The sequence below is a fragment of the Bos grunniens genome, chromosome 8, assembly GCF_055505025.1.
Source record: "Bos grunniens cultivar Pamir isolate PY7600 chromosome 8, Bosgru_T2T1.0, whole genome shotgun sequence".
Lineage (NCBI taxonomy): Eukaryota > Metazoa > Chordata > Mammalia > Artiodactyla > Bovidae > Bos > Bos grunniens.
This window is the reverse complement of record NC_141172.1, coordinates 13,553,924-13,577,203: the sequence shown is the minus strand read 5'-3', so window position 1 is coordinate 13,577,203 and position 23,280 is coordinate 13,553,924. Positions and strand designations below refer to the sequence as shown.

General features: G+C 35.1%; 1 protein-coding gene across 9 annotated transcripts in view; it reads right to left on the bottom strand.

Annotated features, from left to right (window-relative positions):
- LINGO2 (leucine rich repeat and Ig domain containing 2) overlaps window positions 1-23,280 on the bottom strand; it is a 1,446,432-nt gene that overhangs the window by 1,232,388 nt on the left and 190,764 nt on the right. For 7 of the 9 annotated variants that reach the window (XR_015169452.1, XR_015169451.1, XR_015169454.1 and 4 more), the window contains exon 2: window positions 5,577-5,736. The exons of the other annotated variants lie outside the window; for them this stretch is intronic. The gene's annotated coding sequence lies outside the window, so the exon portion shown is untranslated. The remainder of the gene's footprint in view (window positions 1-5,576; window positions 5,737-23,280) is intronic. 9 annotated transcript variants of the gene reach the window in all.

Genomic DNA, 23,280 nt, shown 5'->3' with positions numbered 1-23,280 from the left:
CTCACGTTGGTCCACACGTATCCTAGATGTCTCTCGCTTCTGATTATGCAAGTGGGTATCTGTGTGTGTGAAGCTTATTGCAAATAGATGACCAGTTCTTAACATCTCCTTTGAAATGTGATTTTACTGCCCCTCCCATCAGCAGATAGGCTGTCTTTATCCTTCCTTTGAATCTAGGCTAGCCTTGTGACTAGATATGTCAACTAAAATGTTGTAGAAATGACGATGGGTCTGTTCTGAACCTATATCTCACCAAGTCTTGCATGCTTTCTTAGAGTCCTCTTCACCATGTGACATGGGGCTCCATCTCTCCTTTTGCCCCATCAGTCAGCTAATCAATAGCCAAACCTACGAGTGAAGCCCCCCTGAATGGCTGTCAAAAGAAGTTAGGAGGAGAGGTGAGCGAAGCACCATTAGCCAAGACTGGTGCATAACACGGGAAGTATCCAGCAGGCCTGCAGATTCTTGGACTACAATAATGCTTATTATTTGGAGACAGATTTGGGGTAGTAGACTACACATCATAGCTAGATACGTGGCGTGAGGTTTACAGAATGACCTGGGAAGAAATAAATGTTCTAGTTAATTTCATGTTAAACTGTAATCTCTTAATCCTCATTACTTCCTCCGCACTTGTCCTGTGGAAACAAAGAGGATTTAAGCTTTCACCTCTGAACCCTTTAAAAGCAAGATGATTGTTTTATCCATTTTTGAATGTTCAGCTCCTGTTTCCAGTGGGGTTCAGGGGTTAAGAATATGGGCTTTGACATTAGATTTCCTAGGTCTGAAACCTGCCTAGGTAACCTTAGGCAAACTGTTTAATGTTTACAAGCCCAAATTTCCTAATCTCTAATACTAGAATAATAATGCTATCTACTTAATAAAAATTAAATAATGCAACCATCATTATGACTGATGTTGATTCAAAGTAAGCATAACTATGTTCATTATCATTAGATGCCAAAAAAAAATGGTAAAATCAACCTTTAAAATGGGTGAGCAGAGAACTCTGAAGTTATTATCATCTTTGTCCCTATAATTATAGAATTCAATATACACCCCTCAGGAAACTCAGTACTGTTTGACTAATCATGCCAAGAATGACTATTTATTGGAATATGGGGAACACAGTGATAGATTTTCCTGACATCATTAAACACATTTAGCTCAAGACATTAAACACCAGAAAATTCAGCACTTTGAAATACAGATGTAATAACCTAGTGGATGTTGCAAGCCTAATATATTTGCAAATAAACTATAGCTGGTGGATCAGGTGAGGGCCAAGATCCTCCCCTCTCCTCAACCCAGTTTCTGCCTCAGTTATTCTCCAAAACAATGCCATTTTGAACACATAAAATGATGTTGGATTATGCATCATCTGAATGGAGGCAAAAGTTCTACTGAAAACAGGTCCTGATTTTTTCAGAAAAAGTGATTTCCAGACACTCCATACATATTTCCCAGAACTTCTGGATTGTATTTACAATCAATAGATTGGATTAGGAAATAGTTTTGCACCAGTTTCTATGACACTGTGTAGCCATTTACAAAAAGTAAAACTTGGTACTGACCAGTGTTAGGAGTACAAGCTTCACATGTCTTATCTGTCAGGAAAAAAGTGAAAGACTGTCAGACGGTCTATGGAATGCTAGTGTATTTAATAAGTACTAAATTGAGCCCTCTTTTAGGATTGCCAAAACAGTTACATATACTTTAAATTGTGGCAGGCTTGCAAAGACTTTTGACATTCCCTAAGGAAAATTATTACTATTATATCAAAAAAGATCTGAATAATCTAAATTAATCTAAATCTAAAATAAGAATAATAAAATAAAATAATAATCTAAATTAATAATCTAAAATAATCTGAAATATTGGACCAAAATTATGTCTTCAATTCCATGTCATATTTTTATTATTTTTAATTTTAAGCTAATGTTACACTTATCCAAAGGTTGCAAAATAATTTCTTCTATACCCTTTACTCAGCTTCCCTCAGTTAATTCAGTTAACTAGTTTTTTATTAATCTCTTATTTTGGTTCCATGATCCTATCCAGGACCCAGCATTATATTTAGTTGGTTTTTCTCCCTAGTTTCCTTCAACCTATGATAGTACGTTGGCCTTATTTTGTCTTAAGTGATCTTGACAATTTTGAATAGTGCTGGCCAGTTATTTTGTAGACTGTCACTCTGTATTTGCCTGACGCTTTCCCACAGTTAGATCTGCTAGTTCACCATATCCAGAGAAGGCAATGGCACCCCACTCCAGTACTCTTGCCTGGTAGGCTGCAGTCCATGGGGTCGTTAAGAGTCGGACACGACTGCGCGACTTCACTTTCACTTTTCACTTTCATGCATTGGAGAAGGAAATGGCAACCCACTCCAGTGTTCTTGCCTGGAGAATCCCAGGGACGGGGGAGCCTGGTGGGCTGCCGTCTATGGGGTCGCACAGAGTCGGACACGACTAAAGCAACTTAGCAGCAGCAGCAGCAGTTCACCATATCAAGGAGTTCGTGATGTTGCTATGTCTTACAAATGTTGATGTGAACATTATTCACTTGACTAACATGGTATCTGTGGAATTTCTGCACCATCAAGACTTTGCCCTCTGTAATTAAAAAATATCTTACAGACAAACACTTGGAAAGTAGGCAAATTTCTTGTTTCTCCTTAAACTTTTTCCCACTAAATTTATCAGTCATGAGTGTACCTTATCCCCAACAATTATTACTGATCTGTACATTTTTAGAAACATTTTAACATATTTGTATCAGGATGCATCTTAAAATGGCTGGGCCCTCACCATTGCTATCAGGCAGCTAGTGGCCACAGGTGGCTGTCAGTGCCTGGATATGATCAAATGTGTTTCTTATTTCTAGTTTCATAACCAGACAAAGGCTACCACTGTACAATTTAAATGCAAAACCATTTATAAGTTAATTGAGGCAGGACTATGAACCGTGGTGAAATTCTTCCATTCTCATTGTCTGGTAAGTGGAAGGGACCAACAATAACACAGAAAATCTAGCAGATAAGAGATGTCACGATACATTGCATAGCACCAAGCGAAATAACATGATTTAAAAAATAATTTTTAAATCTACATCTGTCACACAGTCAAAATGAAATTTTAAAAGGTCAAAAAAAAAAGTCAGACCTAAACTTTCTCAAATATTGAGAATGTCTTAACAAATGTCCTTTATTTATCCCTTTTTAAAATACTGACACCAAAGTTATACTTTTACAGATTGCATAAACTAGCCTAAAATACTGCTAATTGATAAGCCACTGCACCATTGTTTGGTAGTACATATGCTTTCTTCAACATCTTTGAGGAAAATGTTTTAAATATTTTAATCACTGACCTTTATTTCAATTATGTAGCAAAGTACTGAATTGAAGGTGATCTGTATTTTAAGCGGGGATTAGGATTCATTTTGTTCCTGGAATAGTTTCCCATCCACTAACATAGATTAGCAGTCAAAGTTACACACCTGTGTTCACTGTCTAGTCTTCTACAGGGCAAGTGGGATACTTGGGTTAGGTGGTGCATATTCCCCATACTTTTAAACATCTCCAAATTAAAAAAAATTACATGTGGTCCGTTAATATGCATCATACAGGAAGAAGCATAATATAGTAGGCATATGCAGTAGTTCACCGACTGCTACCAGTATACATTCTGAATTGAAGCCAAAGGAAAGTCAATGTCTATTTGTAAGGTTATCTGCCAAATGCAGAACAATGGTTTTCAGTTTGACTTTTCTGGTATAATTAGAAGTTCATCCAATGTTTCTGGGACACAGTTTCCTCATCTGTGAAACAAGGCAACTGGAAACAGCAAGACTTAGAATGTAGAGAACTACATTCTAAAATGAAATGAGATAAAACTGTTAGTACTAAAGGTAATTATTTTAATTAAATTTTAGTAGATTTTCATTCTATATGTATTCATGTCTATGTGTATAAAGTCTCATAATGTCTCAACGTAACTTCTTACTGGAGTCAATGTACATAATAAAGTCTGAAAGTCATGAGATTATACCATCTCTAAGAATGACTTTAGCCTTACATCCTGTGGTATAAGCCAACTTGTAGCAAATGAGTACCTGAACCACTTCATTTAGAAACAGATGCTGAAGGGCACTGACTGATGTAGTAGCCATTTTTTGCCACATGTGACTATGTACATTAAATCAATTATAATTAAAATGAAATTAAATATTCAGTTCCTTAGTTACACCAGATATCTTTCCAGTGCTTTATAACCATATGTGGATAGTAGCCACATATACTGAAGAGTGCATATATAGAACATTTGCATCATTTTAAAAAGTTCTATTAGGGAGCCCTCTCCTAGAACCACTCCATCCATTTACCAGTGTGTTAAACCTAGCATAATTAACCCAATCTTGGGACTAGTAAAATAGATTTCATTAAATTTGTATCATCTAGATGAGGAGAAAACTCTAAATTAATTCTTAATTCATATCTTAGGGCTTTATTGACACACTGTTCATTTCACCATTTCAGACTATTGCCTTTCTTGCCATTAATTTGCCACAGCTTCTTATCCTTCCATTGGATTGTCTTCTAGCTTTTATTGAAAATTGCATTCTCATGTGGGTGAATGACACTCCAATGCTTTATTTTGCTTTCATCCATTTCCAAATTTAACATGAGGTTATGCCAAAGAAACCATATCCCCCTGGAACTTTTAATTTTTCATTCCTTGTTATTCCTACCTGGTGCATGTGAAACAGAAAAGTAAGAAAAAAAGTTTCCAGTTTTGGTTGCTTTGTAGAGGTGCAATTTCTCCTTCTACACAACCCTGCTTTAATTGAAGATCATTAGTTTTGATGACTGGCATTTGACAAACAGATGGGGTTGAAATAATTTTTAACAGGTGTATGCATCATTTTTATGACATTGTTGTTCAAAAGGATCGCTAAAGACATACAGATTTTAATTTGTGTAAGTTATGTATATTATTTTTCTTTATTTATTTCCTTTTTCTCTTTCATGGCCATGCCATTTGGCTTGTGGGATTTTAGTTCCCCAGTGGTTGAAGCCCAGCCCTCAGCAGTGATAGCTCAGAATCCTAACCACTGGACTACCAGGAATTCCTGACATATGGATAATTTCTGTTGCTAATCTGCTTTGTAACTTTGACTAAGTCTCCAAATTTGTTCTATGATTTCTTCTTGCTTCATAAAATAAAAATAATTCCTAGTGGTATTACCTCCCTTAGTGGAACTATTATAAGGGTAAACTGCCAGTATAAACAAATATCTGCTCATTGAGAAGTGTTAGAAAACAGAAACGTCACTACTCTAATATTCTGGTTTTCTGAGTTCATTGTATATGCCATATATTCACCATTTTGCTGTTTTAGAGACAATAGTATTCTTTCCATATATGTTAAATAAGTGGATAGATGGGAGGATGGATGAACAGATGGATAAATGAATGCATATATTGATTCTAAATTGCTGACTTCAAAAAACATTCTTAAATTAATAAATATACATAAATACATATAATAAATATATTTCATTGATTTAAATCCTACCTTATTCCAAAAGGGGCTTCCCTGATAGCTCAGTTTGTAAAGAATCCTCCTGCAATGCAGAAGACCCTGGTTCAATTCCTAGGTCAGGAAGATCTGCAGATAGGCTACCCACTCCAGTATTCTTGGGCGTCCCTCGTGGCTCAGTTGATAAAGAGTCCACCTGCAATGTGGAAGACCTAGGTTCAATCCCTGGGTTGGGAAGATCCCCTGGAGAAGGGAAAGGCTACCCATGCCAGTATTCTGGCCTGGAGAATTCCATGGACTGTGTAGACAATGGGGTCACAAGGAGTTGGACACCACTGAGCGAATTTCACTTTCACTTTTCACTTTATTCCAAAGAGTATTCAATACAGGATGATATTCATATTACATGAATGGCATAAATATCAAGATGTATTTAACTATAGAAACTCCATATCTGAATACTCTAGGCCAGACCATGCTTTGTTACTAATACATTGTATGAACTTAGAGGCAGTTCGCATGTGAGTTTGCAAACGGAAGCTTAAAGACACCAACTGTAAATTAATCTCTGCCATGATTTTGTTAGCTTGTTCCTTTTGTGGAGAGAGGGACTTTCCTCATTCCATTAAAAAAATAAATAAAAAGCCCATGACTATGACTTTCACCACTTCTCTGATCAATATTCTTCTCTAAATACAAATGCATGGATCAGTGGCTATTTTAAGATAGCCATTTGATCATTAATCATTAAAATAGAACATTATCAAGCATTACTGAGATGAAGAAGCTCAGGAGGGATATCATCCTTCTACTAATATCAGGTCTCAGTTTATAATGACCCTGTGGTAAGATCTTCACCCTCCCCACAGCTGCCTGCAGCACCATTGATTTACTGACAGTGAGTTAATAAAGCTTCCTTAGATACTATCCTAAAATATTAAAAAAAGTTAACGTGAGCTTCATTTTATTGTCCCTAGTTTAGAAAAGGCAAACAAAAGTCAATTTGAAATAACACATATAAAGTGCTTGGAATCACAGACCTCAATAAAGGTTAACTATCATTACTATCTTCATTATTGAGTGGAGCAATCACGTATTCAAGTTCATTGCATTATGAAAGTCCCTTTAGATTATTAAATGGAATACATATTAAACATGAAGAAAAATACAGACAAAGTATAGTTTGATATATTTTTAAAAGTCCTAAATCATCACATGTTAGAACTAGACAGGTCCCCAGAAGCCACGTAATCCACAGCTCTGATTTAATGATGAGGAAATAGTGGTCCAGAGGATTATGGTCACAGAGGCTGTGGTCATTTATCTTACTTAAGATAGACATGGTGGAACAGATGACTCAGCTCTTGATGAACCAATATCTTTTACTATTTAACAATATTCTTCCTCATTTGAAAATTCTGAAGGATATATCACTGTCCTACTAAGAGAAATTAATTTTTGCAATACACACTTGGTTGTGTTTGTTTCATTAACTACAGCAGCATCAAGGTGGTACCTTGTCAGGCAGAGATGTAAGAGCAGAGAGGGAAGAGTGTTTAAAGGAAAGGGCTTAACAGGTATAAAAGCCTAGAGTCAAGACAAAGCCAGGTATATTAGAGGAAGAAAAAAAAGCAGTATGTCTGATGCAGAGATGGAAAAGCGAGAAAGAGGGAAGGTTAATAAATGAGACTGAACAAGGAGGAGACAAAGCATACACATTCTTGTAAGCTATACAGAGCCACTACCAAATACCACCAGCATTTTAGTTCAGATTTGTCTTCTGAGGAAATGAAAACGCAGAGGCAGGTAAGTTGTCATGGAAGTGGGAATGCATGAAAAGGGGGGAAAACACTGAAACGAGATGTTTCAGGAGAAACCTGAAGCAAAGAAATCATGGATGCTTTTGGTGAGACAATTTGGGAAGCCAAATTTGAAAGCGATGTGGTGTCACTGTATTAAACACTCTTTTGGAATAAGATAGGATTTAAATCAACAGAATGGTGGGAGATATTTTACTTCTTTTAGAAGGCTGAGTGGTATTTGTTTTATATGGTCTTCATGTAATTACTCCAGATTATGAAAGTGGAAAAATTCAGGGATTAAATGAAAAATTTAAGTATTAGTTTACAAATATTGACAGTTTCCAAGGTAAAAAGCAGATATTAACCAGTTCAAACCATTTTCACATTCAGCATTTTATATTAAGCTCAGAGTTAAATGTATAACCTTAAAAATAGTGCATAAAATTTATAGCAAGAACTGAATGGGCTTTTCAGCCTTTTTTTTTTTTTTTTTTTTTTTTGAGTCAAGACTCCAGTGAGATTTGGAACACATTTACTTCATGAAAGATTTAAAATAGTTTAGAAGTGTAAAACTAGCTGAGAATCTCAGGACTCAGAGAAACCAGAGAGGAAATACTAATGAAACATTATAGAAATGTAGACCTGGATTACCAGAGAGGTATTTTGCCTTTATAATGACTTTTAGATGACATTTAAAAAAAGAGAGAGAGACTAGAAATTAGAAAAGTGAAACTCTGTAATACTAGCCAGAAGAAAATACTGCATGTAATATTACTGAAATCAACAGAGAAGAACATAATAAAAGAAAGATCGCTAGAGTAGGGAGTAAGACCTACTCTAAGACCTAAGTAGGGAGCTTTGACATCATTTCACTTCTCAGTGTTATCATTCATTCCATCTGACCAAAAAGAGCATTTTGGGGGAAAGAAAGTTGATCTTGTTCAATATTACTACAGAAAGTTTCAGAGGGAGTCTTTTGACAGTCTGATACTACCTGCCAATCCATCATTTTGTCATAAAAAAAATCTATATTGCTTTTTCCATATTCGAACTGCAAATTCAACAAAGATTTATTTGAGCAGGATAAAACACCTAATTTGTAAATACAATAGAATACATGAATTCAAAAATCAACTATTAAGGCTTTTATTAGTAACAAAATTTGTGTTGTAATAATATACATTAGTCGCAATGACTGTTATGTTATCATTTACTTATGTCAAGTAATTTTTCCCTACTAAGAATTTCCAATTAAAATAAATAAATTTTAAAAATAGTTATTTTTAAAAGAACTTCCAACGACTCTCTTTCTATACATTTTCTCTCCTTACTTTTATCACTTTCTCTGTCCCTGTATAGGTAGCTAGCCTATTTTCATAGAATATTTGAAAGTGTCGCTCAGTCGTGTCCAACTTTTTGCGACCCCATGAACTGTAGCCCACCAGGCTCCTCCGTCCATGGAATTTTTCAGGCAAGATTACTGGAGTGGGTAGCCATTCCCTTTTACAGGGGATCTTCCTAACCCAGGGACTGAAACCAGATCTCCCTCATTGCAGGCGGGTTCTTAACCATCTGAGCCACCAAGAAAGCCTCATAAAATATTTGCCTATTTTTAAAGTTTCTATCCTTAAATGTGTGCATCATTATCTGCTCATATCAGTTTCTTCTGGAATTATTTTCTTAATGTACTAACCATAAAGTCTTAGTGATTAAGCACTTGATCAATTTAGCTTTGTGTCATTGGTTTTGCATCAAAAAGCTTCAGTTGTAAGAGTTAACTGAATTTTTCAATACCAGATATTTGGCAATTTAATAATTTGGAATCTTAAGTTTGTTATAAATAAGTGATTTATTTTATAAATTTAAGTTTTGTGTACTATATAATAATTGTGGTTTTGCTAGGATCTAACTTTGGCCACCTCATGCGAAGAGTTGACTCATTGGAAAAGACTCTGATGTTGGGAGGGATTGGGGGCAGGAGGAGAAGGGGACAACAGAGGATGAGATGGCTGGATGGCATCACTGACTCGATGGACGTGAGTCTGAGTGAACTCCGGGAGTTGGTGATGGACAGGGAGGCCTGGCGTGCTGCGATTCATGGGGTCGCAGAGAGTCAGACATGACTGAGCGACTGAACTGAACTGAACTGAATTATAACTCATACTGTGTATAAAATATTCACATAAAAGACTCTAGTTTCCTGGAAGAAAAGATAAAATCAATAATTCTTTAAGACAATTGGGTATTGTCAAAGAAAATTTCACACTGATCAAAGATCCCACAGTTCATGTACTAAGTAGTATGTTGTATTTTTATTTTACATATGCTTCTGAATTATATGGAAGTTAAAATATTATCCTATTGGAGTGCATTTCAGCCTACTTCAGCCAAGAACTAAGCAGTTTCATTTACTGTTCTAGAGATTATTTATCAGTAATAGATCTATTCATTTTACATATTTTCTTGGCTATATTCACAAACTCTATAATCTGGGGCAAATTAAACTCTCTCTGCTTCAGTTTCCCTTATGCAAAATAGGAATTGTATGAACATTTATTGACAGAATTATTATAAAAATAAAACAATTTAATAAATATACAATATATAGGAGATCATGTAGCATGTAGAAACCATATAATATTAATGAAGATATTAATAGGAAAACATTATCTCCTTAAAGGAAAGATACATCCATTTGGCGGCATGGAATTATGATTTGTTAGTGTATAGAATATGCTTGTGTGAATACTCCGTAAAACATTTATCTGTTCTAATGACCACGGCATTTTGTTTATTTCCAGTTTGTGACTATTACAAATAATCTCACTATACTCTTGTACATGTCTCTTTGTGCATAAGTGTGAGAGTTTCTCTTGACTATATCCCTAATGAAATATACATATATTCAAATTTGACAGGTAATGCCGAACACTTTCCCAGGTGGTTGTATCATTCATACGACCACCAGCACTATTGGAGAATTCCAGAGGACACTGTCTTTTAATTTTTAGGCATTGTGGTGATGTTTAATGACAGTTCATTTGGTTTAATATACATTTACTGATTATTTATAGTTAACCATCTTCATATATATTTGCTGGCCATTCCCTGAAGTGACCAAGCCACTTGCCTATATCTTAAATATTTTAATTAAAATGTAACTCAAAAATAAACTTTATAAAATCTAACACTAATCCAGACAGAATTTTTGTATGGTTATTCTAAAGATATTGATCAAGGAATGAGTTAAACCATTTTCAAAGATTTCTACATTTCCTGCATTATCTATATATCTCAAGGCAGGAACCAGTCCTTGAGATCGCTGATTACTCTTGCATCTAGGCCTGCTGAGCTCCAAACTAATTGTGGGAATTTACACTGCCTCTCATTTTTGACAAGCCCTAGACTAAAACTTTTGTCCTTGTAACTTTCTGTGGCTATCAAGTTTTCTGCTCAGCCATCAATCATCACACAATTCTTTTCCAAAAATAGCAAATTCTTCAGCAAAGCTCACAATTCTTGGATCATCTCTCTTGATTTTTCTGTTTGTTTTAACCTCTCGCACCTTGGACATTTGATTATTCACTGCACTGTAAAATCTCTAATGTATTCAGACTTTTGTTTTCCTTTTTGTTCAATATTTCTAGTTTTCCTCATTGGGTGTTTTGGACTAATTAACCAAGTAAGCATTACTGCAAGGTTACTACCACTTAACCTTTACCAGCCCTTTCACTGCAATTTATTAATTTTCTTATTTTTGTCTTGTATTTATTTTAGTTCTTGATTTTTATATTAAGTATAAAAAACAGTATCAATTAAGCAATTAGTATAAACATATTACCATCAACATGGGAAGTAGAAGCAGTCCTTGCACCAATGTGCCTTTTTTGCATTATTTCTATTTTTCCCTAATTGATTTTTCAAGAGTGGCTACATCCAACAAAGAAACAAATGCCACCTGAGCTATTTTGAAGCTCCTCAGGTGAATTCTGCTCTGTAATAGTTACCTTCCCTTTCACTTACAGCAGGCACAAGGCACTACGCCAAGCATTTTAATTTTTTTCAATAGCCTTGAAAATAATTTGACAAGTTAACTATGCTATACTATTTTGTTGATAAAAAGCTGAATTCTAGAGAAGATAAACAGCATATCTAAAGTCATATAGTTTTAAAGGGTGAGCAGTTGAATTTAACTCCAAATCTGTCAATGGCCAAGAACCATCTGATTAACTCCCACGCAAGTTCAAACAAAATAAAGAATAAACTATAAACCCTCAGCAGGAAAAACAAAAACAAAAAAAAAACAACAAAAAAGGGCTGTTTGTTACTGAGAATGTTGTGTTTAGTCACTGATCTTGCTATCATTTTGGAGTCTATAATTTAAGAGAAATATATGGAAACAAGAGCTATAGATTTCATATTATAAGATTTCATAGGTGGGATAATTTACCCAAAAAACTGGTCTTACATTTACATTTTTAATCCATTTTACGTTTATCTTTGTGAATGGTGTTAGGAAGTATTTTAACTTCATTCTTTTACATCTAGCTGTTCAGTTTTCCCAACACCACTTATTGAAGAGACTTTTTTCTTGGGGAGAGAGAGGGTGAGGTGAATTGAGAGAGTAGCATTGAAAATATATACATTACCATATGTAAAATAGATAGCTGGTGAGAATTTGCTGCGTGATGCAAGGAGCTCAAACTCAGTGCTCTAAGACCACCTAGAAGGCTGGGATATGGGAGGGAGGTTCAAGAGAGGTGGGACATATGTATACCTACAGCTGATTCATGCTGATGTATGGTAGAAAGCAACACAATATTGTGAAACAATTATCCTCCAATTAGAATAAATTTTAAAAAAGGAAAAAGATATAGCCTATGTCTAGTCTTGAGGGTGGATAAGATCTTTTTCATGTACATTCTTATTTACAATTTTGAATTATTTTATTATTTTTAAAAACACACAAAAAAGTTAGATTAAGTAGAATATTTCTATTTTGAAGGAAAGGGAAACTGAAGATGTTAAGACATTAGCAAATGCTCAGTAGTGAGTATAAATTTGTTGCTGTTTTAGTCACTAAGTGATGTATGACTCTTTGCGGCCCCATGGACTGTAGCCCACCAGTCTCCTCTGTCCGTGGGATTCTTCAGGCAAGAATACTGGTGTGGGTTGATATTTCCTTCTCCAGGGGATCTTCCTGACCCAGGGATCAGACTCACATATCCTGCATTGGCAGGCAGATTCTTTACCACTGAGCCACCTGGGAAGTTCCAAGTGAGTACAGTGTCTACCAACTTTATGAAATGTTCAAGAACTTCTTGTCATTGCTCATTAGGCTTTAACGGAGTATGCACTAGCCAGGTATCCATCAGTGACTCTTTATATAATCATTAGTCAGTGCTAATTGACTGTATTATAGACTGTCTTTGCAGGTTATTTAAATAAGCAGGCGAACAAGCAGTACAATCTGTTACAAGTTCATTCTGCTTCATTAAGGCAGGCTTTGTGCATTTGAAACATTTTAAAGGGAGGCTTGTGAAACAAATCTAGCTCCAGCCACAACTGGAAGTCACACTTAAAAGTCCACTATTGCAGCAAATATGTAACTAGAAACTCCTACATTTGAGTATATACCTGTATTGCTTTCAGTTTGTCTTGGAGTCATAAGGAGAAAAGAAAACTACAGTCTTTCTGTATCTGTGTAAGCTTACTGAGCAGAGTGAGGCAATGCTCCTGGAAGAAAACAAACAAATAAACTATAGTCAACAGGATGTTTGTTGTATTGTCCCCTTCAATTAACTGGGTGTTTCATTTTAGTAATAAGTCACTGACGTAAAGAAGGGGTAATAGTGAGTATCGTGGAAGCCACGTTTACTAGGAACTGAGGCACACACACCACCACCTACTTTCTTCTTGTGGAGCCCCTTTTCCCCTGGTGGACTCAATCATTCCCTGTTTTTCCACCTGATTATGTATCCCCTCTCTTTCCTCAGTACTCTGACTTGCCCACAGGCTCCCTGGCCTTTCTAACACTAAGACTGCTCCATGGACTTGCAGGTTCACTTCCCAAGGCTTAACCCAATTGCAGGGAAAGCCATGGTATGTCAGCACACACGGACAGCCGGGGACAGGCTGCAGCTGACTAACGTGTCCACCACTGACTCCACATTGAGACTAGCAGGTGAGTGGCACTGCAATAGTTAGGAAACAGGTATGGATGGAAATGTGCAATATACTTGTTTTAGGTTCTCAAATAGTAGTATTTCATCTGACATCCAGGCTGCTTTCTCTGATCAAATCTTTATTTTTTTCCTCCATTTTCTTCAACTCTAAATCAGAAAGGGTAAACAGCTTTATTTTAAAGTTTTAATTTAAATTTTTATACTTATAGAAATATTTCTGAAATTCATATCCAGATAAAATGCTAATTTTAAAAACTGCACTATAATTCTGGCCATGACTTCAATTGAATACAACATGCTTTTTTCAGTTCCCTTCTTAAGCTCTTTTATAATTTTCATGGCTACCTATTATCTTATCAAGCAATTGCATTTCAGAGATTGCTGAATTTTTGTAGTGGATGGAAAACTTTCTAAATTGATAAAATTGCCGTGAGCTTTTGAGCATAAAGGTAAAATATATATTTGGAACTATTATTGTACTTATAGTCATTAAATTAAAAGCTGAAATTATCCTGTAGATTATCCTGCAAATGGGAGTATTACAACAGCAGAGAACTTTCATAGAGCCATCCCCCTTGTAAAACTGGATACACTCCAAAAAATCCATTTACAACATAACAGTATATACTTTTGATATACCAATACTGGTTATGTACTCCCAGTGCTCATATCAGAACTTAGGTTCTCTTTGAGGTGTGATGGTAGGCAAATCCTTTAGATGCCTCTTTGAATAAAAAAAACAAAGAGACATCAATAAGCATCACATAGTGGTAAAGAACCCACCTGACAATGCAGGAGAGATAAGAGACAATGGGTTCGATTCCTGGGTTGGGAAGATCCCCTGGAGGAGGGCATGGCAACACACTCCAGTATTCTTGCCTGGGGAATCCCACGTACAACAGCCTGGCAGACTATGGTCCATAGGGTTGCAAAGAGTTGGACATGACTAAAGCAACTTAGCACAGCACAGTTTCTAAAATGCCTGGCATGTAAGTCATCGATAAGTTTGTTTCAAAAAATAAAAAGGATAAATCAATACAGTCTTGGCTGGTTTACTACAATGTCATAAAATCAGCAGCATGTATATTTAAATTATTGAAGGATTTTATTTCCAAAATTGCTATGGTAAAATGAGAAGCCCTAAAAAATACTGCTCAAGAAGAATAATTTTAAAATTATTTTAAAATAGTAGAAAAATATGAGCAACCGTGGGTTTAAATTATAATACAAGTATAACAGATTATAATTCAAGGTGTACAAAATTAAACCCAACACAGGATTGCTATGCACTGAGTCCATTAACATAGATACTGAATCCATTAACAATTTTGTTCTCTAAGCAATATCTGAAATATCTTTCTACTTACTTTAAGATTGGTTTCCCCTCCCTTCAAAACAGAAATTAATTTAAATCCGTTTTTATTGTCTTAACGTTTTTAATAATAGCAAAATAATTTAAAAGTGATGTGATTTAAACAAAATCAGAGCTTAGACATACTCACTGCATTCTACCATGCTTGCAACGATAAATACACACACACACACGCACGTATAAATCAAAAGTCAATGGAAATCAAAGAAGGCATAAATAGAGACACATAACCATGTTCATGGATTGGAACACTCAACATAGTAAATGTACTAATTTATCCAAATTGACATATAGGTTTACTTAATTCCAATCAAAATCTCACTAAGATTTTTGTAAACACAAAATTTATTTAAAAGTTTACACGGGAAGGTGCAAACTGGTTAAAATAGCTAAAGCATTCTTGAAGAAGAAAAAGTGTGAAGAATCACTCTATCCAGTACTAAGGTGGATTATATAGTTACCATAATCAAGGCCATGTGGTATTCGTGGAGGAATACATATATAGAACAGTGGAATAAAAAAAGAAAATCAGGAAATAGGCCCAAACATACCTAATAAAATTTTGACAAAGTTGTAAAAGCAATTAAATGGAGGAAAGACAGCCTTTCAACAAGAAGTACTGGAACAACTGGACAACGATAGTCAATGGAAGTCACCCTCAATTTCACACTTTATACTGAAATTAACTCAAAATGGATCATGGACTTAAAAGTAAAATGAAAAATACACAGTTTTTAGCAAACATATAGAATATCTTCGGAGTGTAGGAATTGCTAAGGAGTTTTTAGATGCATTAATATTGGATCTTATCAAATGAAATGGATAAAAAGTGAAACTATAAACTGGGAGAAAATATTCATACATCATATATCTGACAAAAGACTAGTCTATTTGAATATATAAAGACCTCCTGATATTCAACAGTTTAAAAAATGATTCAAAGATAAAAAGAAAAAAAATATGCTTGTCAGATTTCCAAGTGCATTCTCACTAGAGAGAGAGAGAAAATGCGCAAAAGATATAAGCAGATTTCATCAAAGATATAAAAATGGAGAAGAAACATTCAATACATAAGAGGCCCAACTGCAAAGTATTAAGTGCATTTAGGACTCAGACAGCCTGAGTTTTATTCTAGATCCACCCCTCATTGACTGTATGACTTTGAATTATGGTCATCTTTGTGTTTCAATTTCTTCATCTTTTAAATGGGAATAATAATATTACTAACTGGATGGCTGTAATGATTAAATATTAAAATCTTTGAAAAGTGCTTGGTACACCATCTGACACATAATAAGCAAATACGTGTGACTGCAGACTTCACAAATTTTAAAGATAATGTTATTCTATAGCCTACTAAGGATTTCATTTACCTATATGAAATAGTTGATGTCTGACAGTCTTCAACCCACAAAAAAAAGATAGTTTCATATGGTTCAACTCACACAAACTCTAGAACTGGGACTTCCCTGGTGGTCCAGTGATTAAAAACCTGCCTGCCAATGCAGGAGACATGGGTTTGATCCCTGGTCTGGGAAGATTCTACATGCTACAACTAAGGGCACGCACCCCAACTACTGAGCCTGCTCTCTAAAGCCCACGAGCCACAGCTACAGCAACAAGAGAAGCCACCGCCATGAGAAGCCCATGCACTGGGGCGAGGAGTAGACCCCTCTCCCTGTAGTTGGAGAAAGTCTACAGCAATGAAGACTTAGCAAAAATAAATAAATCAATCATTTAAAAAAACCCGTAAAACTGACATTTTGGTATTCTCATGAATAAATAACTGTAGAATCTATATCTATTTATAATACCCCACATATGGAATATTAAACCTCATTCTATGGATGATCCAACTAGTACATGCTAAAGGAAATCAGTCCTGAATATTCACTGGAAGGACTGATGATGAAGCTTAAACTCCAATATATTTGCCACCTGATGTGAAGAACTGACTCATTGGAAAAGACCCTGATGTTGAGAAAGAATGAAGGCAGGAGGGGAAGGGGATGACAGAGGATGAGATAATTGGATGGCATCACTGACTCAATGGACATGAGTTTGGGTAAATTCTGGGAGCTGGTGATGGACAAGGGAGGCCTGGTATGCTGCAGTCCATGGGGTCACAAAGAGCTGGACATGACTGAGTGACTGAACTGAACTGATGGATGAAGTAACTGGGGCTCACAATGGTCTCAACTAAGGTTCAAATGTGTTCTGTTTTCTCCTTTCAGTATTGCCATTTTATTCATCCATCTAGCAACTCAGAGTAACACTGGCTGGAAATGATTTTAAAGCACTTCAAACAACAGCATAAATAATTTCTGGTAACAAGACCATTGCCACTCTGGACATACAGAAAGTAATCATGTCAGTTTTACATGTATAATAAAGGCCCTGATATATTATGATAAGTATCTCCCAGGGCAAAAAAGGAGTGTCCTGTCTGTCTATTGGCAAAATTCCTTATTCTTTATAGAGCAAGTGATTTATTTTCAGAACTCTAACTTTGAAGAAATCCTGTGTTTAAAAAATCATTTAATATTTTGAAATTAAAGATGAGTTCTTTCATTTGAAGTCACATATGGCATTTTACATGTCTCTTTTGGCAGTTCTCTTCATGGCCAACATCCACTAAAAAAGAGTTGGCACTTCTTTGAACAAACTTTCTGACTGGACTAGAGACAAGCTTGGTGTGGAATTAGCACTTTTTCTGACCGGTGTCATTAGTGCTACCAGTCTGGATCTTGAGGCTGTGTTTATTCACCAGTTTTACTAGTTGGCAAGTTACCAAGCATTAAGTGTGAAAAATGACAGACCCAGAACAATTAGTATTAAGACAACTCTTTGCCAGGAAAACTCCTGAAAACTTTCTTGCTTGCTAAGAAATTTAAATAAATACTGAAGTGGGTGTATCAGTTCACCTTATGGTGAAAATGAAAGTCACTCAGTAGTTCGACTCTTTGTGACCCCAGGGACTACACAGTCCATGGAATTCTCCAGGCCAGAATACTAGAGTGGGTAGCCTTTCCTTTCTCTAGGGGATCTTCCCAATCCAGGGATAGAACTCAGGTCTCCCACATTGCAGTAGGATTCTTTACCAGCTAAGCCACAAGGGAAAGCCCAGGAATACTGGAGTGGGTAGCCTATCCCTTCTCCAGTGTGTCTTCCCGATTCAGTAATCGAACCGGGGTCATCTTATGGTACGTGTCATCAATACACAGGTCTTAGTTCATGGGTCTAAGTTTTGACTTCTCTGTCAATCTTAACTGTAAAATATCTTTCTCCTCTTTTAATCTGAGTGTTCAAAATGTTGGAAGCAATTCCTCTATTATCATGTGTTACTCTTTGAAAAAATGTAAAATAAAGAACATAGAGATTCTCTATCTCTGACACTTTAATTAAAATCCTAAATGTGAGCAAAATAATTTAATGATAATCTTAATATGGTTATTTTAAGCACCGTTAAGCCTTTACAAGTCCTAGGGATAAAAATTCAGTTCAATTTTGTAAGAAATAGAGCTTTTACTGGCATACACTCGTTGCTTCTGGTATGTTTGTTGCTTCTGCATCTGGAGATATTCAAAATTAAAATTATGAAACATGTTCTTATGCTTGAATCTGGCTGAAAAAGTCACTAGCAAAAGTAATTAATAACACTTAAAAACCAAGAATTTTCAAAAGTCATTAAAAAGATAAATAAAAAAATGGGTTAAAGTAATAATTGTAGACTTTATGATATCATTAGACTATAAAACTCAACATAAGAAAATATTCTGCTCATGACTTTCACACACAACATTACATTCTTACCTTCAGAATCAATGAAGAAGCAATTATTCTGGAGTACTAATTGCTTCATGAAAAATGGTCATGGTAAAACTTTTTGTTTTCATTTTTATCAATATGTTGTTATATTTCAGGGGAAAAAAACACCTATATTATTTCGATGTAACAAAATTTATATCCTGTAGAAAATATTTTCTACCAAAAGTTCTATAAAATCTATTAAGAGAATATATTTTATAGCAGTTTACACAGGATACTACAATAAAGATACACCATATACTAAAGTTAGATTAAAAGAGAGAAAAGGAAATAAAGAAGAAAGCTATTGATAGTTCATATTAATAATCTTAAAATAGTTTACCAACATTAGTAATGAGGTAAATACACATCTCCATGCTCTACTTACTAAATACTGGTATAATAGTGAAATTTCTGGAAAGACTGTTTAGAATACCTACAGACACTAGTTCTGAAGACACACAGCTCAAATTTAATCTCCAAACTTATCGACAAATATAGCCATTTAGGTGTTTAATAATTACATCTTGCTAAATTTGGATAATTTTTGAAAGGCCTGCAAGTTAAACTTTTAATCTACGTGATTAAATACTGCCTGATACCAAAATTGTTATATAATAATGACTCCATCTTTTAAACTCTTATTTTTTGACTAGTAGTTATGAAAGGTGAAACATATATAACAGTTCTCAACTGAGCTGTCTTTTGGCAATCTCTAAGAATGAAGAATTAAATCTATGGATTTGTGGCATACATTGTTATATATATGTATCAATTTAATACCTCTTTAAAATTCAACATTTGATATGCACGTAAGTATGAATATGTGTTTGTGGCTTTAGTTTTTGTTCTGGCTCTCTTTTTAATGATACCAGACTAAATGCTGAAAACTTATAGCGGGGTTTTCTAAAACTACTTTTAAGCACTCAGAATAAAATCCTTTGGTTCCTGATATTATTAGAAATGTAATAAATTTTAAAATAAACATGGATTTATAATAAAAATATTATCAATTTTTCTGATTGAAAAATTCCAGAAAACTAACATAAAATAAAATGCTTTCAAAGTACTTATAACTAAATTATTTCTGTCTAGGAAAAGTATGAGAGGCTAAACCCCTACATTTTCATTGAAATTAACAGCTTCCTGACAGAATGTCTTTTAACAACAGCTTGCTTTATTACTACAAAGTTCTCCGTCTAGTTCCATCTTAATAATATCTCTGGAACAAAAACACATGGCCTGGAATTAATAGCCGAGTAGATCTGTGGCAAAGATTAATACCTAAAAAAAAAAAAAATACACCCATATTACTGGAGATAAAACCATTAGAAGCTCTAAAACTTTTAGTGAATGTGGATTATTTTGCTTTCCTTTTCTTCTTTTTTCCAAGTATTTTAAAAGGAGTTCTAAATTTACGTGTAACACTGACAACTACAATGCGGGACTTTGAACAGAATTCATCTCTCTGCTTTCCATCCCACCTCTTTACCTGCTGATGCATCACCTAACTTCCAAATAATTAAACTTTCAGCCCAAAGGTGACTGAAATGAACCCTTGCTTTCAGAATAGGACTTAAAAAGGACCCCAATTATCAGATTAAATATCAAACAATTCCTCTAAGTAGAGCAGGCAGCCAGCCAAAGGCATATCACACAAGAGTTCAAGGCAGTCGGAAAAGGTCAGACCCCAGCTCAACTCTGGAAAAAGCTTAATTGCTTTCTCCCTAGCCAAGTGTGCTGCCAGATAAAAAGGCCCAAGAAAAGTTTTGCCAGATGGGCCAGCTGAATGTCCAGATGCCACCTTTGATACAACACATTTTAGAGCTTTGCAGTTGGATGCTTCATCTGGCAGCATTAATCTATGACAGTTCAGAGCTAGAAATTCTGGACAACGGAGAAGAAAGAGGGCTAGAGCTTAAGTGGATTTGAAAAATGGGAAACAGAAAAAAAGAACAGAAAAGAAATTATAGTTAGAGACAAAACAAAATTATAGTTTTGTCTCTAAAACATGTATAATTTTGACTACGCCACTCAAAGATAAAGGAAGACCATCATATTTTTGCCCCCAGCTATGAAAAAGTAACTGAGCTGTCCCTACCACCATCAATAAATTAAACAGGCAAACAGTTATGAAAGAATTACTTTTGGACTTTGGAAAATTTCAGACATGACTTTCAGACACCCAGATAGTTCATGGGGATCTTGTTGAACTGAAAAGCAAGGTTGAGTTTGGGACAACAAAGTGGCTACAATTTGTGAAACGGTCCAAAGACAAACGAACTGTCCAGAGAAGAAGGAGCTCAAGAAATCTACATAGAGCTCCTCCAAGCCTTTCCCCCCGCAGATTCTGAAGTATAGTTGACAAATAAAAATTGTATATACTTAGGTCACACAGCTTGATATTTGGACGTATGTGTACCTTGTGAAATGATTACCAAAATAAGCTAATTTATGTATCTATCACCTCACAAAGTTAATGTTTTCTTTTTTGTTTTTCCTGCTAAGAACACTAACGATTTACTCTTTTAGCAAATTTCAGGTGTATAATACAGTATTATTAATGATAGCTACCATGCTACACATTAAATCTCTAGACCTTATTCATCTTATAACTGACAGTTTGTACCCTTTCATCAGTATCTCCCCATTCTACAATTCCCCCAGTTCCTGAATCCACTGTTCTATTCTCTGCTTCTGTAAGCGTGATCACAGAACACCATAACAAATATAACACTAATAAAAAAAGTTGGAAATAATTTTAGAATTATCAAAATGTAACACAGAAATATAAAGTGAGCAGATGCTCTTGGAGATAATGGTGTCAATAGATCTGCTCAATGCAGGTTGCCACAAATCTTCAGTTTGTAAAAATGCTGTATCTATGCTCAATAATGAGGTATACTTGTATTCTATATCTTGGTTTTGGTGGCAAATAAATGACAGAATATATGTTTTTTAAACTCATCAAACTACACCCCTAAAATGGTAAATGTTACTGTGTATAAATGTACTTCAATAGACAATATATTTTTAAAACATTTAAGAATGAAAAAAAAAAAAACTGTTGAAAAGTGGATGAAGATATTTGTCACATGTTGTTAACAAAGGCTTAGAACACAAAATATGCTATGAACTTCTAAAAGTCTAGGAAGAGACAAATCAATATAAAAATACACAAGACTAAACAGGAATAATGATATTTGAACCATCAGTAAACCAATAAAAATGTTCACCCTCATTAAAAATTATCAAATCTCATTAAAATCATAGAAATACATATCTACCCAACCAGCACATACTAAAATTTTAAAAATCTAATTTGCATGGAGGAGGTAAGATAAGAAACAAGAAAACCCCTGTACACTACTGATTGGCATATACATTTTTTTATACACTAAAAAGTCAACATCATCTTTTAAAGCAGTATATACCCACTACTTAGAATTCAGCAACTCTATATTCTAAGTATATATACTAGAGAAACTCTTGCAAATGTTCATCAAGAGAAATAAAGAATATTCACGTCATTGTTTGTAAAAGGAAAAACTGGAAACAAACCAAATCTCTATCAACAGGGGTATGGTAAACAATGCTTGGTTAAGTCATATAAAGAAAAATGTAGTGGAAAAAAATGAACTACATATTCATGTATCAGCAAAGATATCTTTCAGGATAATGAAAAGAAGGAAAAGCCAAGAATAAGCAGAGCAAATTACAAGTATGTAGATTAAGAACATTCATGACTAAGTAATAAAATATTTAGAGTTATATTTCGTAATCTCAAAATGGTAGTTATAATAGATACTAAAGAAAAGGGATCAGGGAGAAGAACATCGGGGGCCTCAAAAATGGTATTTTTCCCTTAAGCTGATTTGTGGTCCCTGTAAATTTACATTATTTTTATTGTACATATACAAAATAACCATTCTCTTGTGTATAGATATATAACCCATTTTATATTTCTTTATAGTTTCTAAATAATCACCTTAAGGTAAACCAAATATCTCAGTGACTACCTAATAGTTGTAATTCTGAACAAGATATTTTGGTGGAACAGCCTGGCCCTATTTTTCCTTACCTAATCCAGATTACAAATAAAAGAAAAGTGAAAGCTGCTCCATTGTGCCCAACTCTTTGTGACCCCATGGACTGTAGCCAGACTCCTCTGTCCGTGGAATTTTCCAGGCAAGAGTACTGGAGTGGGTTGCCATTCCTTTCTGCAGGGGATCTCCCCTACTCAGGGATAAAATCTGGGTCTCCTGCACTGCAGGCAGATTCTTAACCATCTGAACCACCAGGGAAGCCCATAAATAAAGGAAACATCATCATTTTTGTAATGCCTTTTGTTGGCCCCTTGTGACAACATTGGTCCCATTCTTCAGAGGTAATGCCTTTCCAACTTTTCTACACCATCATTTGTCTCTTTGCTACCAACCTACTCCCGGGCCAGGAGCTAAAGTGAAAGTGAAATCGCTCAGTTGAGTCCGACTCTTTTGGACCCCATGAACAGCGGAGCCTGTAGGGTTTTTCTAGAATGGGATTTCTAGGCAAGAGTACTGGAGTGGGTTGCC